Source organism: Parasteatoda tepidariorum, chromosome 3, assembly GCF_043381705.1.
Source record: "Parasteatoda tepidariorum isolate YZ-2023 chromosome 3, CAS_Ptep_4.0, whole genome shotgun sequence".
Lineage (NCBI taxonomy): Eukaryota > Metazoa > Arthropoda > Arachnida > Araneae > Theridiidae > Parasteatoda > Parasteatoda tepidariorum.
Genome location: NC_092206.1, coordinates 32,024,386 through 32,038,526, shown reverse-complemented (window position 1 = coordinate 32,038,526; position 14,141 = coordinate 32,024,386). Strand labels below are relative to the sequence as shown.

General features: G+C 32.0%; 1 long non-coding RNA gene across 1 annotated transcript in view; it reads left to right on the top strand.

Moving 5' to 3' along the window:
- Positions 1-11,078, top strand: part of LOC139425141 (uncharacterized) — a 31,920-nt gene extending 20,842 nt beyond the window's left edge. The window contains exon 3 of the long non-coding RNA XR_011636374.1: positions 10,954-11,078. This is a non-coding gene — a long non-coding RNA (uncharacterized lncRNA). The remainder of the gene's footprint in view (positions 1-10,953) is intronic.
- The last annotated feature ends 3,063 nt before the right edge of the window (positions 11,079-14,141 follow it).

Below are 14,141 nucleotides of genomic sequence, written 5' to 3'. Positions count from 1 at the left end.
TTTCCTTGCAAATTTCCTAAATTTTACTTAGACGGCTGATGTAATATTTAACTTAACTAAATATGCTAATTTTCTTTTTTTTAAAAAAGTCAGAAATTTATAATTCGGAAACTTTAAAGTATTTAAATTTTGCTTCCTTTTCTTTCCCGTTTAACTTCATAATGAAATTTGGAATATAAGTTAATTTATGGCCACATTCTCCTGTGTTTGATAATTCAAACGATATTATCAAAATACATAATGAACTACTGGTATTCTAATAATTCTCTGATTTTATTCTGAAATTTTTTTTACAAAGCTGTACTGAAAACGCGGCTTATGGATTACAGGATGTTGTGATTACATTCATAAATAAAGGGTGATATTTATTATAATACATTAGAAAAATAATATTTAATCAATTATTTAATTTGAACTGCAAAGTGATGTGTTGAATACATAGTTTCCTGAAACATTTAAAAGTTTCATATGTAAGCTATTTTCATCATAATTAGTACGAAGATTGTTGCCTACATTAAACATATGGTGTATTTTCAATAACTTAAAAGCATGCTTATGGAACAGCATCATAACAAAAAGACTTAAAATATGCCAAAAAGTTTTTTTATTATTATTATTATTACTTGATTTTTTTTTTTCAGTTAAGGGGAATCAAAAAATTTTGGACTGGCAAAGTGGGTAGTCGTTTCGCTTTACAGTAAATAGCAGGGGATTTTCTTTTGGAGAAAAAAAAAATTAGCATTTGAATCTAACTCTGACTTATTACCATATAGTTAAAAGCCATATTTTTCCAAAGGTAGTATTTTTTTACATCAAATTGTGCACTAGAATTGTTACATGATAGATGTCGTCATACGATAAGCTACTGGGAATCATTTAGACCTGCGGTTCTCGAATGGTGCTCTGCTGAACTGTAGGGCTCCAGGGAGCAGTAAAAAAGTTTCCGAGAACAAAGACGTTCTTTTAATCAGTAGTAATTTTATATTTAGATCTAATCTATTTAAGATTTATCTATAAAATTTTGATTTTCTTTATGAAAAGGCAATGCAGAAAAAAATTAAAATTACATATTATTTTTTTAATAATAAAAATTTAGTAAATTATGAATAAGATATACATTTAGAAAAAAATTGTATGAGCATTTTGCATCACACTTTTTAAAACAAAATAAAATTAGCTGAATTCGTTAATATGGTCCTCGTTATACATTTCCCTAATAATCACTTTCTTTAATACTCCTTGTTTAAGATATTAGTTCCTCTCTAAAGTGCGTGGAAATGCATTTCACCCCGATTTGCCCTCTTCGACTACTGTATTTTTTTTTTTTAATTTTTTTTTTTTTTTTTTTTTTTTTCAGTTTTGTTTCTCACTCCACGTTTTATATTTCAAATTACTTTTGTTTCATCTCATTCACGTCTGACAAGTCTTGAAAATGGATGCCTGTTTCTGAGAGCTTGGAACAGGTCGCCAGTTTCCTATTTTTATATATTTGAAGTAGGGGCCGGGATAGCCTGGTCGGTAGGGCGCTGGGCCCATGTCTTAGAGTTCGTGGGTTCGAACCCCGCCGGCCGAAGACTCCCCGTGTAGTAAAGTGACTGATGCACGTTAACCTCTGGGGGTACTGGATTGGAGGTCGATCGTTCTCTGATTCAGGTCAAAATTACGATCTGTGGAGGGATTTATGAATGGGTCCGCCTTATAAACAGATGTGACGTATGGTGTGGCGAAGTCGAATTCTTGGCCATAGATGGCGCCACTGAAAAACAAGAATCGCACACACTGCTTTAAATTTGCTCGGTTTCACGATGAAGTGGCATTAGAACGAACCAACCAACCATATATTTGAAGTGAATAAAGTTTTAATCAAAAACCACTTCGAACGCTTACAGCAGTTTCTTTCTGTTGAAAAGCGAAGAAAACCATAATCAGATTTATTTTAATTCATTTTTAGCTTCCTTATAGACTTAAAAAAAATTTACAAAATCCATTACTATTTTGTGACCAAATAATACCGGACACAATAACTAATTCACGATTAATGATAAAACGATGAAAAATTTTATTCCTCTTTTTAAATATTTTAAAAATAAATCATTATTTTATTGTTTATTACATTCACTATTGTTTTGATAAACTTTATTATTAAGTCCAAGTTCCGTCGAAAGAAGGTTGATCATTTATAGTCGAAAAAAACTGGGAGCCGGTGACTTAGACCTCTTTTGCTGTGTAAATTTCTGACGCTGCTTTTAGAAACACCTGTTTTGAGTTTGATTGTCAATTTTCATGCCATTATTTCCTTGTTTTAGTGAAGTTTTTTTAATCACATAATACCGAGTGTGTATTAAAAGAATTTTTATAAATATATACCTATACCGGTTTACTAGCGGGTTAACTAACTGGTTTTTGCAAAGTTTCTTATTTTCACTTACGCGAGTTAGACATTTTTTCATAGGTTTATGAGTATTTTACGAGAATTTACGCATTCGCTCTTCAAATGAGCATGCACAATTACTTCAAATCTTACGAATGAGAGCGTTTAGAATGTAACGTATGTGTTATCTATTATAACTAGCAGAAAATAAGTTTATTCTGTTTCAAAAGAACTATTTTTAATTAATTTTTAAAGTATTAAATAATTTGAAAATTAATAAAATCATTAACTTTCAATGGACGAAAAGAATCATTGCTTAAACTATTGTAATACAGTGAGCGAAAAAAGTATAAGGACAGGCGAAAAATCACCAGTTCCAGAAGTCTTATTTACAGAATCGTGGGAAATTTTTTGAGCTAAAAATAGGAGTGAAATTAAAGTACTTCTTTTGTAAACTAATTAAAATTATCAAAAATAAACCTGTTTGAATTTACTTTTTGGTTTTTAAATCCAATTGATATTGGAAAGAAAGTATAAGGACATTGTTTTTTCTTCTCTAATTTTAGAAAATTTTGCATATTTGAAAATGACATTGAATTATTTTGATGAAGGATTAAAATGGATGAAGGATTAAAAGATTGGTTTGTGAAAGAAATTTCGCAATCGTCGACTTTCATCGCGACTATTGAACGATGTCCGAAGGAACTAATCTTTCTGATTCTGAAAAAGGAAAAATCGTTGCTTTTCGAGAGTGTGGATTAAGTGTGTGGGAAATTTACTAAAAAAATTAAGAGATCTAAAATAATTTTCTAAGAAAATAATTTTCTAAGAAAATAATTTTCTAAGATTTAATAGAGTTTATAATTTTCTAAGAAATCCTAGATTATATGGCATGAAAAAATGAACTGGGAATTCAGAAATTTGCACTCATCGAAAAAAAAAAAAAAAAGAATGATTATCGGGAAAGCTTGCCAGAAAAAAGCAACTGCAAATGAAGTTAGACAAAAGTTGAATTGTCCATGTTCATCAAGGACTGGATACGGAATTCGTATCGATCGACCATCGCTGGGATTTAAGTCTGGTTCATTTCATTGGAAGGTGAGCGCTCTATCCCCTGAGCCACCATGACTCCGAAAATAACTATTGACGTCAATAATATTTTTATATTCATATTTTAATTTTTTTTATATTAATTTTTACATATTTCAAACGCTATAAAATTACCAAATTATTATTGAGACTAGTAATGATTAATTAAATGTGGTATTAAATACTTTTAGCATTACCGTTAAAAGTTCTGCGATATAGTGCTTAAAATATGTACTGTGATAATAGATTTTTATTGCCCTCGGAAACTGATAAGTACCCTAATATACATTCATGTCACCTAATATATCGCCTTTGTAATTTTATTATTTGTTGTATATCAAAGTGTGGCTTCCTAATGTTAGATTTAATCATAATCTGAGTTAAAAGTTCAACTCACTAAAAGAAAGACTAACTATACCTTTAGTATCATTTAGTATTCAGATTTACTATTATTTTATAGAATTATTTCCATGGCTCAATAGATAACTTCAATTCTAATTCATAAGTTCTTGCTGAGTTTCCATTTTTTAGATTATAGAGACACGCTTTAAAATCGCAAGTATCAATAAAAGAAATATGTGGTTTCATATACCTTTAAAAATACGAATTCAGTGACGTCATCACCATACATCGCGAAGTTATTAACATTGGTTTTGCTTGTGATAACTTAACATATGAAACCAAACATAAATGAACCAAACATTAAAAAGGCGAAAAAAGCTAATATTTGATTGATAGAGCTGAAAGCCAGCGAATCGCCTTATTTTGTATTGTTTATCAAATCTTATGGAAAACTCTTTCTTTGGGATTTAGCTCACAAACCGAAGATAGCTTTAAAGTAGGCAATTATTTTCGCTATGCCTTAAAAAGTATTATACCAAATTTAGTACGGAACGGTTTAGAATTACAGTTTTGCTTATACTATACATTCATGTAAACATTCTGTTCTTTTGCATTCATTAGAGAAATTAATGTAGTGCATTTTTTTTTCTTTTTTTTTTGTTGTTTTTTTACTTTTGTATGATATCTAGTTTCTCAAAATAAAAATAATAAAAAAAAATTTACCCTCTTTTTCTTACTACTAAATGTTTTTTGTAGTATATGTATACTTATTTTTGCCTTTTGTTATAATATAATTGCACCAAATAACAAATAATGAATTTTTGCTGCTAGTCTAAGTTATTAGATATTAAGAAGTCCCGCAGTGGACTGGTCGTTAAGACACGGGTTGCGGTCAGTGTGCGGGTGGGTGACCACTTGGATCAGTCTACGTAGGAACCGAGGGTGTGCGGTATTGGTCCGCGTTAAACTGTTCTATCGCGAAGTGCTCGACTTCGCGTGCAGGTCGTCGGGCTACCGAAGCGGGGGTGCCATCTACTCAGCAGAGGATCAAAATTGTGATGGCATGTCTTCAGATCATTCTCAGGGATGTTTCCCAGACCATCGCCAATAGCCCATTGTGCAGCTCTATTGTGACGTAAATGAACTACAACAACAGATATTAAGAAGGGTAGCTAAGACCATTTTTTTTTGTCTTAGCAACACACATGTTTTAGAAATCTGCTATACACGTAATTTCTTCTTCCATAGACATGGCAGTCCCTTGTGGGCCGGAGCCTGCTTCCCTAGAACCTTTTTCCATTCTGCTTCTCTCTTTAATTCTTGAGGTTTTAATATCCTCTTCCACATACTTAAGTCATCTGATCTTAGGCCTACCTCTAACTCTAGTTCCCATTGGTTTGTAATTGAAGATCTTAAATGTCAAGAAAGAAGGGTCCATTCGATAATGTTATCTTCAAGCTTTAAGCGGCTTATTTTGATGTATTTATTGACATCAATGCATGTTATTTACGTGAAGTAAGTAACGAATATAGCTAGACAAGTTCTACAACAGTAAACTAATCTCTTAAATAAACGATCTTAAATTAGCAGTTATATTTAACTAAACAATGGCCTAAACATAACAATGCCTTAAAAATGAGGTACCCGCAAGTGACGTAGTGTGGGTATCTCGAGTAAGTCCGTCAAGTATCAATTCTCTCAAGTGACGCATTCTATTTTCTTTCACAAAGATTTCAAGTCTTTCACTATATATTTTTTTACTTTACAGCGGCCCCTACTAGTCAGAATAACAAGATCATTCAAAACAGCACCCACACCAGGTCTGAATGTTCTGGCAGGTTTACCGCCATTGCACCTGCAAATCCAAAAAGAAGCACTACTAGCTAACACACTAAGATTCAATCAAGAAAACACACAATACAATATAAAAGCGGGTGATTATCAACAAAAGATAAAAACACATATGGTCCACCCGGCCCATAAGACTAGCCATAAATACACTAACCTACCAACAAGTACTAGTACTAGCAAAACAACGACGGTACAAATCTACACCGATGGCTCCAAAACAGACAATGGCGTGGGAGCTGCATTCTGTGTTTACCACAACAACCAACATACAGATACATACAAATTTACGTTAAAACAAGAAAACACAGTGTTTCAAGCAGAGGTTTTAGCCATCAAAGAAGCCATCAATTGGTTAGAGACACACAGCTGCAAAGATGCAACAATTTTCACAGACAGTCTGGCTAGTATACACGCTATTAGAAAAACGAAACAAAAAGACCCACACGTGGCAACAACACAAAGACAACTAGAACACCTAGTCAGAAAATGCAACACACAAATACACTGGGTGGCAGCGCACACAGGTAACATAGGCAATGAAGCAGCGGATTTAGCGGCTAAAGACGCAGCAGCAGGTCACGGGATTCCCAGCGGTGTTCTGCTTCCACCATCGAGCCTGAGAAATAAACTTAAAAACATCACACAAAAACTTTGGCAAGCATACTGGGACGAAAATGAAAAAGGCTATACAACAAAATCATATTATCCTAAAGTAGACACAGACCGACTCATAGGCCATCCAGCAGCAATACAATTCCTTACAGGACATGGCTTCNTTTGTTTCATCTCATTCACGTCTGGCAGGTCTTGAAAATGGATGCCTGTTTCTGAGAGCTTGGAACAGGTCGCCAGTTTCCTATTTTTATATATTTGAAGTAGGGGCCGGGATAGCCTGGTCGGTAGGGCGCTGGGCCCATGTCTTAGAGTTCGTGGGTTCGAACCCCGCCGGCCGAAGACTCTCCGTGTAGTAAAGTGACTGATGCACGTTAAATCTGTCGAGCCGCAAGAGTCGCCCCATGTTCCCATAACAAATCAAACCTCTGGGGGTACTGGTTGGAGGTCGATCGTTCTCTGATTCAGGTCAAAATTACGAACTGTGGAGGGATGTATGAATGGGTCCGCCTTATAAACAGGTGTGGCGAAGTCGAATACTTGGCCATAGACGGCGCCAATGAAAAACAAGAATCGCACACTCTGCTTTAAATTTGCTCGATTTCACCAAGCATACTTGCCCGTGAAGCAAGTGGCATTAGAACCAACCAACCATATATTTGAAGTGAATAAAGTTTTTAATCAAAAACCACTTTGAACGCTTACAGCAGTTTCTTTCTGTTGTCTTTTCAAAGAAAACCATAATCAGACTTATTTTAATTTATTTCTAGCTTCCTTATAGACTTTAAAAAAAAATCCATTACTATTTTGTAACCTAATAATACCAGACATAATACCTCATTCACGATTAATGATAAAACGATGAAAAAATTTTATTCCTCTTTTTAAATATTTTAAAAATAAATCATTATTTTATTGTTTATTACATTCACTATTGTTTTGATATACTTTATTATTAAATCCGAGTTCCGTCGAAAGAAGGTTGATCATTTAAGGTTTCATAGTCGAAAAAAACTGGAAACCGATGACTTAGACCACTTTTGCTGTGTAAATTTCTGATTCTGCTTTTAGAAACACCTGTTTTGAGTTTGATTGTTAATTTTCATGCCATTATTTCCTTCTTTTAGTGAAGTTTTTTTAATCACATATTTTAATACCGAGTGTGTCTTAAAGGAATTTTTATAAATACATACTTATACCGGTTTACTGGCGGGTTAACTAACTGGCTTTTGCAAAGTCTCTTATTTTCATTTACGCGAGTTAAACATTTTTTCATACGTGTATGCGTATTTCATTAGAATTTACGCATTCGCTCTTCAAATGAGCTTGAACAATTACTTCAAATCTTACAAACGAGAGCGTTTAGAATGTATGTGTTATATATTATTATAGGGAACCGATTATCCGGAACGATCGGGACCATCGCTATTCCGGATAACTGATTTTTCCGGTTTTCTGAATCGCTACAAAAAGCCGTTTTTTTCATTGTTAAACCCAACTTAAAAAAAAAATTTTTTTGTAAATAATCTTAAAAAGAAGAAAAAACGATGGAGTAATACACTAATGATTATTTCCAAAATGATGGTAAGGTAAACATCTTTCAAAAAAGAAAGAAAAATCCTAAAATCTCATGAGGAAAAAAAAAAAAAATTTTTAAAAATGACGGAAAAATTTATCGAATTTTGTTCCGGTTTTCTGATTTCCGGATAACGGGTTCCGTACTAGCAGGAAATAAGTTTATTCTGTTTCAAAAGAACTATTTTTAATTAATCTTTAAAGCATTAAATAATTTAAAATTTAATAAAATCATTAATTTTCAATGGACGAAAAGAGTCGTTGCTTAAATTATTGTAATACAGTGAACGAAAAAAGTATAAGGACAGGCGAAAAATCACCAGTTCTGGAAGTATTATTTACAGAATCGTAGGAAATTTTTTGAACTGAAAATAGGAGTAAAATTGAATTATTATTTACTTTGTGAACTAATTAAAATTACCAAAAATAAACCTGTTTAAATTTACTTTTTGGTTTTTAAATCCAATTGATATTGGAAAAAAAATATAAGGACATTGTTTTTTCTTTCTTTTGTATAATACTTTACTTTTGTATGATATCTAATTTCTCAAAATAAAAATAATGAAAAATTTTTTTACCCTCTTTTCTTACTACTAAATGTTTTTTGTAGCATATATATACTTATTTTTGCCTTTTGTTATAATATAATTGCACCAAATAACAAATAATGAATTTTTGCTGCTAGTCTAAGTTATTAGATATTAAGAAGTCTCGCAGTGGACTTATCGTTAAGACACGGTTCCCAGCAGATCACCGAAGTCAAGCATCACTGGTTGCGGTCAGTGTGCGGGTGGGTGACCACTTGGATCAGTCTGCGTAGGGACCGAGAGTGTGCGGTATTGGTCCTCGTTAAACTGTTCTACCGTAAAGTGCTCGACTTCGCGTGCAGGTCGTCGGGTCGCAGGTCGGTGCCATCCCCTCGGCAGAGGATCAAAATTGGGATGGCATGTCTTCGGATGATTCTCAGGGATGTTTCCTAGACCGTTGCCAATAGCCCATTGTGCAGCTCTAGTGCGGCGTAAATGAACAACAACAACACTTATTAAGAAGGGTAGCTAAGACCACTTTTTTCTTTTATTTTTGTCTTAGCAACACACATGTTTTAGAAATCTGCTATACACGTAATTTCTTCTTCTATATGCATGGCAGTCCTTTGTGGGCCGGAGCCTTCCCTAGAACCTTTTTCCATTCTGTTTCTTCCTTTGCAATTGTTCTCAATTTAGTAATTCTTGACGTTTTAATATCCTCTTCCACATACTTAAGTCATCTGATCTTAGGCCTACCTCTAACTCTAGTTCCCATTGGTTTGAAGTTGAAGATTCGACAGATGTTATCCTCGAGCTTTAAGCGGTTTATTTCGATGTATTTGTTGACATCAATGCATGTTATTTACGTGACGTAAGTAACGAATATAGCTGTAGACAAGTTCTACAACAGTAAACTAATCTCTTAAATAAACGATCTTAAATTAGCAGTTATATTTAACTAAAAATTGGCCTAAACATGACAATGCTTTATAAATGAGATACCCGCAAGTGACGTAGTGTGGGTTTCTCGAGTAAGCCAAGTCCGTCAAGTATCAATTCTCTGAAGTGACACATTCTATTTTCTTTCACAAAGATTTCAAGTCTTTCACTATATATTTCTTACTTAACACAAAAACTGGTACGAAACCATGTCGAACAAAAACAAACTAATTATGCATCAAAGTTACCAGATATGTAAAATTCAAAATATATCACGGTACATTAAAATACATAAACAAATAATAAATATAAGTTAAGTAAAAGACGCAGACGAGAAATAATTATATTTTAACAATTTCATTGTGCGATACGGTGTTCTATTTAATTAACTTTTTGTTAATTAGCATTCTAACTTATATGGAGAGACTTAGCTCTACTTTAACACGCCATCTTGTTTATAAACGATCAGCAGGCGCTGAGGTCATAGGTCACGTGACTGTGTATCAGATCAGTGATCGTCTTCTTCTCGAGTTGCAAGTACCCGATTCCCAGAATTTTAACTAAATAAGTTCAATACATAGAAACATCTAAGCACCGACGTGATAAAATCGAGGTAGTTTTTTTTTGTTTTTTTTTTAAAAAAAACGATCTCTTAAATCTTTTGAAAGGATAGCTAAATTTTTACCTTGTCCCAATCCTATTAATTACACTAATCGTTTTTGTAACCAATTGATTTTTAAACAGGAAAGTAATGAGAGACTTTTCTTGATGTTGTTATTATTTATTTTTTTATTAATTCCATTGGAGTGTTTAAAAAACAAGCTGCATTCTGTTTATATTTCGATTTTTCATTATAATGTTGAATTATTGTTAATTATATTATTATTAGTATTTAGAATTTATTTTATTTTTTTATTTGTTTGTTTTAAACTGGACCGTCAAATCAAATTAAATCTGACTGAAATCGAATTAATTATTGAATGAGTAAAGTAATAAAAATAATTTGATTATTATTTATTTTTATTTATTTATTTTTTGTAATGTTTAGGGAGCAGCATTTAAGAAAAACTCCGCTTCTCATTTTACACAAGAAAATAATTACAATGAAATTCTAAAGGATCTTAACATTTATCTAAGCTGGTTAAAACTAACAAAAACAGGTAAGAATAAATATGAAAAAAAAACTACAATGTAATTTTTATTTTTGTATGCAAAGACTAGGAAAGTGATTTTGTTTGCAGTTATTTAAAAGCAGATCATAAATTTTCTTAATTATAGTTTAAAATAGAAAAACATGGACTCCAACTATTATTTGCTTTAAAAGTTATCTCCAATTATAAACAGCTATAGTCATAAAATTTCTCCCCTTCCATTGTTTAAGTCAAATATAAGTCTCAGTGTCAATGCACATTTAAATTCTCTTATTTTTTTAAAAAATAAATAATATTTCTAAAACGATATTTTTTTTCATTTTTAACTTTCATTGTCATTGTCCAGACTAAACAGAAAAACACTTGTCATTATTGTTTGAAAAGGACCTGAGAAAATTAACCATAAACAAATAAAATATGCACTTACCTCTTGAAGCCTATATTTTTCTACAGTAAATAATGAATGTATCCTTAAAAGTGTTTTTTTTTTATACAGATATATATTCGATTTGATTTGGCAACATCGAGTAACAGACGATCAAACTGAAATTTGTTTGCGGAAGAAGTTAACTGCTCGTAGCTTCTGTACGCGGAAGCACACGGAATATACACCGATGAGATGAAGGAAAAAGCAATAATGTTGTAATAAAAAGCACAAAAAAGCGAATAAAATAGTAAGTTGAGAACTTCGTTAAGGTCAAAGCCTTTTTTTTTTCTAATTCTAAACCTAAACAGTGTTGTGTTCACCTTATCTCATAGAGAACCGGTCTATTTTGGCCTGGCAAAGTTCAAGAATAATTCGGCTTTGGGCTATAAGCTACCTCTAAACGAAATAAATTAATTCCACAGCATATTATAGCGAAAGGAGTTTTTAAAAAACTTTAATTGTGATAAAAAATATAAATTATTCTGCATCAATAATTATATCATACATGTAAAGAGCTGATAGAGGGAAACGGGAATCACACAGCGAAAGAGGAAATTTTGAAGTAACGACGTAATTTTTTCAAAAACGAAGAAAAAAATATGTTTGTTGGTGAAAGTGTATGCATACAGATTGCCACTTATGTTTGAATAACAAAATGAGACAAACTGTCTACTTCTTAAAGAAAGCAAGAAGGTATGCGCTCCTTCGTGTTTGTCCTGAGTTGACTTTCTGAGATTGTTATGGAAACTCTGGAATGCTTAGTATAGTGCATCGATCCAATGTTATCCTTAAGAAGTAGAAATTTGTGACATTTTGTTATAAAAACATAAATGGCATAATGTGCGCATCCACTTTCGTCAGTAAAAAATGCTTTTTTTATGAAGTCTTACGTACATACAATTTTCTTGTATTACTTTGATTCAATTTCTCGATTCAATAGATAGAGTGCAAATAATGTTACTTCAATATTTTCTGTTTTTTACCCCCTGTAATTCTGTACCCAACAGTATTTTATCAATTGAATTATCCTTTTTCAAAAAGGCAAATAGTGATTTCAAAGAGTAAAAAAGTTTACATTATATACAAAATATTGGACATGGATATGAAATTACATAAATGATTATTTTTTGACTATCTAACAGAAAAAAAAAATTCATATATTGGTAAATACGATAAATTTAATCATGTAAATTTATAGTATAGGTCATTACTATACCCTTAATAGTAACGCTTTTCGTATCAGTGCAGGATAAAAATTCGGAGTTGGTTAGATTTTGCGATGGTTAGTGCATGCATACAGTAAATTAGTTAATGGTCACTGTGTAATTCTGTACCCAACAGTATTTTATAAATTGAATTATCCTTTTTCAAAAAAGTAAATAGTGATTTCAGAAAATAAATATGTTCGCATTATTAACATGCAAAATATTAGTTTACTCCGAAATATATTTATACAAAATATTGCACATGGATATGAAATTACAGAAATGATCATTTTTTAACTATCTAAGAGAAAAAATTCATATATTGGTAAATACGATACATTTAATCATGCAAATTGATAAATTTATCTTATTTACCAATTGCATCATGCACAGGACATTACCATATTCTTAATAGTAGCGCTTTTCCTATTACTGCAGGATAAAAATTCGAAGTTGATGGTCAGATTTTGGGATGGTTAGTGCAAGCATACAATTAAATGGTTAATGGTTAGTGCGTAGTTAAAATACACGAAAAATATTACCAAAACAAAATCTCTTATTGGGTTTTTTTTTCATTCAGTTTATATTATGTTTTAAAATTTTAAGCAAGTGAATAGAAATGCAATTTTGTACTTATATGTTAAATATCAGTATCAAACTGTATAAATGTAAAGTAATTGCTTGGGTGTCTTTTATTTTTGCCTCCAGATTGCGCCTTTTGCTGTTGTATATGGTGGTTATTTTGAAAACAATATTTTAATGTTTTCTCAGTTAGCAGCACCATCTTTTGACAATCTTTGTAACTAATTTTCTAACTTTTTGATTAAAAAAAAAACATCATTAATTTGTTTTTCACATTTCCAGCAAATTTTAGTACACCCGGTAAACAATAAGAAAATCACCTTTCTTATAGTTCAGATCTGTCTTAATCTTTTTAGTTTTCTCAAGGAAAAGCACATGAAGCATTTTAATACTGCATGATCATTAACAATTTTGGGTTTATTCTATTAAAGCTCGTCCCACAGTGGACTGATCGTTAAGACACGGCTCCCAGCAGATCACCGAAGTCAAGCATCACTGGCTGCGGTCAGTGTGCGGGTGGGTAACCACTTGGATCAGCCTGCGTAGGGACCCGAGGGTGTGCGGTATTGGTCCGCGTTAAATTGTTCTACCGTAAAGTGCTCGACTTCGCGTGCAGGTCGTCGGGCTACCGAAGAGGGGGTGCCATTCCCTCTGCAGAGGATCAAAATTGTGATGGCATGAATTCGGATCATCCTCAGGGATGTTTCCCTGACTGTCGCCAATAGCCTATTGTACAGCTCTAGTGCGACGTAAATGAACAGCAACAATTATTAAAGCTCTTGTTGAAACCGGAACTTGGTTAGAACATTTTAATGAGTTTAGAAAATTTTATGTGTGATATAGGGAAAATATCGTTATAACTGTACCAAAGAATTCTTGGAGAATATTTTCCTGTATTTTGATAAAAGTCTGATTTTTCGTGAAAAAATTTATCAAGGGGAAAATAATTTAATCGGGTATAAATGAAACTAATAATTGTTTTTCAGTTTTGTGCTTAAAATAAAAACTTAAGCGTATTCCTTTTGCAACATAAAATGAGATCAAAATAAAACAATGTCTACTCGCTAATTTAAACTACTTTTTCACAAATAATAAATAACAAAATCAATGAGCGTATATATTATAAGGAAATTTTAAAAAAATTTAGAAAATTTAGAAGTTTCGATTGTTTCAAATAATTGATGAAATTGAGAATCATTATGAACAGTTTTTAATTTCTGTGTTTTTATTTATTTATTTATTTTTGCAAATTTAATCAAGTTTTGTTTTAAAAAAAGTGAAATAACTGGAAAGTTTTCATAGACTCAGTTCTTATAATTAAGTTTAACCGTGAAAAGGTCATTGGAGTGAGGAAGGAAAATAATGAACTTAGTCTTTTTCTGTTTAACTGTGAACTTGGTCTTTTTTTATATAACTTCTCATGTTACTGCTTAATTGTACTTAGTCATTTCTGTTCACCATATCGTACAG